Source organism: Dreissena polymorpha, chromosome 15, assembly GCF_020536995.1.
Source record: "Dreissena polymorpha isolate Duluth1 chromosome 15, UMN_Dpol_1.0, whole genome shotgun sequence".
Classification (NCBI taxonomy): Eukaryota; Metazoa; Mollusca; class Bivalvia; order Myida; family Dreissenidae; genus Dreissena; species Dreissena polymorpha.
Genome location: NC_068369.1, coordinates 28,584,644 through 28,588,767, shown reverse-complemented (window position 1 = coordinate 28,588,767; position 4,124 = coordinate 28,584,644). Strand labels below are relative to the sequence as shown.

General features: G+C 30.6%; 1 long non-coding RNA gene across 1 annotated transcript; it reads left to right on the top strand.

Moving 5' to 3' along the window:
• Positions 1–871: 871 nt before the first annotated feature.
• On the top strand, positions 872–3,517 carry LOC127861071 (uncharacterized). Its single transcript, XR_008040058.1, has 3 exons — positions 872–973; positions 2,784–2,903; positions 3,440–3,517. It is a non-coding gene; the product is annotated as an uncharacterized LOC127861071 (long non-coding RNA).
• Positions 3,518–4,124: the final 607 nt, after the last annotated feature.

Here is a 4,124-nt window from a genome sequence, read left to right as displayed (position 1 = left end):
TGAATAAAAATGCGTTGAAGTTTAATAGAAAAGTGTGTACTTTTCTGGCAATCTCTATAAAAGTTGGTTAAGTCAATTCGAAAAATGCTAAATACACAGGATTTGCAAATGTATCTCGATCGATTTGTTCCGTGTGAAAATAAGTTTTTTTAGAATAATACATACACAGTTTTTTCAAATCGATATATTAAGTTGTTTGTTGTAGAAAAATGTATTCCTCTGTACTGTATTTTCATAAACGCATACGTATTTGCAATTTGCTTATTTGTACTTTGGATATTTCATCATTTGGTGTAATCATTTCTATTTTAAGTTTTTTCAGAAGGTAAATTACCATATTTGTGTAGAAATATTATACAATAGATATAATTTGTATTTAAATTTAAAATTATTATACCATTAAAGAGATGCTTTTGATATACCCTAGAATAAACCTACACAACAAATTTACTTAAATTGGTTTTAAGAATAATTTTTACGTCTTTATCTGATATTGCACGACAATTTTGAGACTATTTAACTCCATGGTGCAATGTGTTCTGAAAAGATTGATAGAAAACGAGAGGTTGTGGATGAGCGTATATCCCAGTAAGTTACTTTTTACAGTTTTAATGCAAACGATGCAACATTCGTTTTTATGTCATGTTTATATTTGCTTCTTTTACATTGTTCTACATCAACAATCCAGTATAACCTATCGTGTAGTGTAGATGGGTATGTTGGCTTATATATTTATTTTGTGCAATAATGCTAATAGATTAACATCTTGCCATCAAAAAAACAGATGCTTTTACCCATGTTTTTAATAATGATGCAGCTGACGTTACATTTTGTGCATATGTGTGTTAAATTACAGAGAAACAATGCACCTACAAAGGAAATACCTATCAGGACGGTCAAACTTTCATAGACGTTTATAGCGAGTGCACATGCAACGATGGAACAGTCAAATGTTCACAACGCGTATATGCCAGTAAGTTACTTTTTACATTTTAAATGCAAACGATATATCAATCTTTTTTATGTTATCATAATACTTGCTTCTGTTACATTTTTCAACATCGACAATCCAGTAAAACCCTAACATAAACGTTGTTTACTCTGTATGCTTCAACATCGGAGGTACATATGCACGTTTTACAGTCTGCTTCTCTGTTTTGCATCCGACCATTGAACATATAAATAGTATTTACAATCAACTGTATTATATTGTATTCCTATTTAAATTGACTTGTGATGCCATACGCTTATTCATTTGTATATGCACATCTGTGCTAAGTGAAAGGTTTGGAACTCCAAAATGTGTATTAATCCCACAGTGTTTTTCATTAGCCGTGCCAATCCGATTCCCACTGCAGTATTCACATTACCTGGTTTTGTATTTTTACCGTGTTGTCACTTGTATGGATGAGATATTGGTTGGTAGTTCCGTGATGATGTAAGATTTGCAGATCCAGTAAAACTCAAATTCTTTGATTTATCAAACGTTTTATATTTGGTGAACCGAGTGTTATTATTCTTTGGTCGGTTGTGTACTTGATGGTGTAGTCTTATGTATTTGTTTTGTGTTGCAATGTTCAGAGATAGAAAACGTACAATACATAACGAGACAAATGATACTAGAATCTTTCTTTTCTGAAGATACTAATACGGTTTCACTCTGTCCAATGCTACCGGCTGAAGATCTATATAATATCAGTCATTTATTATATTTACTTTTGCTTCTGTACGATTATGTCTACATGTGCAATCCGGTTCCCAGGATAATAGTTACTAAATAAAAATGCGTTGAAGTTTAATAGAAAAGTGTGTACTTTTCTGGCAATCTCTATAAAAGTTGGTTAAGTTAATTCGAAAAATGCTAAATACACAGGATTTGCAAATGTATCTTGATCGATTTGTTCCGTGTGAAAATAAGTATTTTTAGAATAATACATACACAGTTTTTTTAAATCGATTTAAGTTGTTAGTTGTAGTAAAATGTATTCCTGTGTACTGTATTTTCATATACGTATACGCATTTGCAATTTGCTTATTTTTTCTTTGGATATTTCATCATTTGGTGTAATCATTTCTAATTTATGTTTTTTTCAGAAGGTAAATTACCATATTTGTGTAGAAATATTATACAATAGATATAATTTGTATTTAAATTTAATATTATTATACCATTAAAGAGATGCTTTTGAGATATCCTAGAATAAACCTACACAACAAATTTACTTAAATTGGTTTTAAGAATAATTTTTACGGCCTTCATCTGATATTGCACGACAATTATGAGACTATTTAACTACATGATGCAATGTTTTCTGAAGAAGTTGATAGAAAACGAGAGGTTGTGGATAATTTTTAATGTTTTGATTCATCACGCATAAAAACACGTGACAATTGTGTTGCTCCGATGTGTTTTCAACCATGAGGTGTATTAAATGGTAATTAAATTGAAATGTATTTTCCGTTATTCCGTTGGCATTAAAAATAATAATTTTTCTGTTTTGTCCATTGCATACATTTGCCATTGATGTGAATAGTTACGGGATGGTTGTGAAATTTGGAGCTCCAGTTTAAACTTAATATGCTTTTTTTCACCGTTCCAATGCGTAGATCGCAGCGTTTGATAGGTTTGTTTTGTACTTGTGGGTTTTGTCTGTTTATTTGCTTTTTCACAATGTTCAGAGATCGACAATTGTTGTTAATTAAAGAGCACATGCTATTACCATGTTTCTTTCCTGCAGATGAAGCTGAAGTTTCTCTAAGTGCATATTTGTGTTAAATTACAGAGAACACATGCACCTACGAAGGAAACACCTACCAGGACGGTCAAACGTTCAAAGACGATTGTAATGATTGCAAATGCCACAAAAATGGAAAGGTCACGTGTTCTAACCGCAAATGTCCAAGTAAGTTCATTACTACAGGTTGACTTTATACAATCTATTAGTCGTTTGTTATATCATATTCATGTGAACTTTTATCTAAAGTTTCATCACCGGTAACACAGTTCCAATGAATATTGTTTCTTTGTAACAGCTCGTTTTCTTATGTTCAGGGAATCTCTATTAAAACTAATACTTACATTTTTAAATACATCAAATGGTTTGTCAAGTTATTTTTTATGTATTATCATTTCAGCATACATATTTGTTATTTACTTTTTACCTTGGATATTACAACATCTGATGAACTTATGTCTGTTTAAAATTCTGTTCAGAAACTTATTCACCATATTGTTTAAATACTTATTACATGAATATAATTTGCATTTACATTTTTATTTCATTATTCTTTTACGGAGTTTTTTTTTCCATATATCTAAGAATTATTTTATGATTGGTGTCTAGTAAAGAGGTCAACTAGTTTTACCACATCTTTGAATACAATTGTAAATAATGTTTAAAGTATACACACTTATTATTGCTGGTTCTCTCTATTTCAGAGTATTAGTGGCAGAGTCGAACACAAAACCAAAGCACAAATCATGCCTTGTAATTTGAAAAATAAACATACGTACGCACACTGAAATGAGTTGTATTTTTTTCATATATATATGCAGGTGTTATGTTTTTGCGTGTTTATGCTGTTTTGGACAACATCTAAACCCTCTATTTAACCATCTCCTGTCTGAATCTACATGTACTGTAATATTTGCTTACTAGATGAATTTAAATCAAATGTAACGTTGGTATGACTTTTTCGGAGCCAAAGAAAGTGTTGCCTTCAAACTGTTCTGGTATATAATCATAAAATGCTATCTGTTAAATTAATTGATTTCCAAAGGTAACAATATATACATTATTATACAGCTTTGATTATTATTAAGCACTGATGTAAAAATTATTTCAACAACCTCACGCATTAGTGCTTGTATATTTAGGCGTCAAAATAGGTTTAACAAATGTGTTATACAGGGTAAGTCGTTTTTTTAAAGAACAACATGAACAAACGTATATTATTACCATTCACAAAGTATCTATAGTTAAAGCATATCACATGCGAATGGTAACAATCCATAGCAAACACTCAGTGGCTGGCACGATGAGAAACATTGTACAAAACAATCTATCTTTTTTGTTATGTACAATAATAAACACTGAACTATAGATTGACGTATAAAACATGTG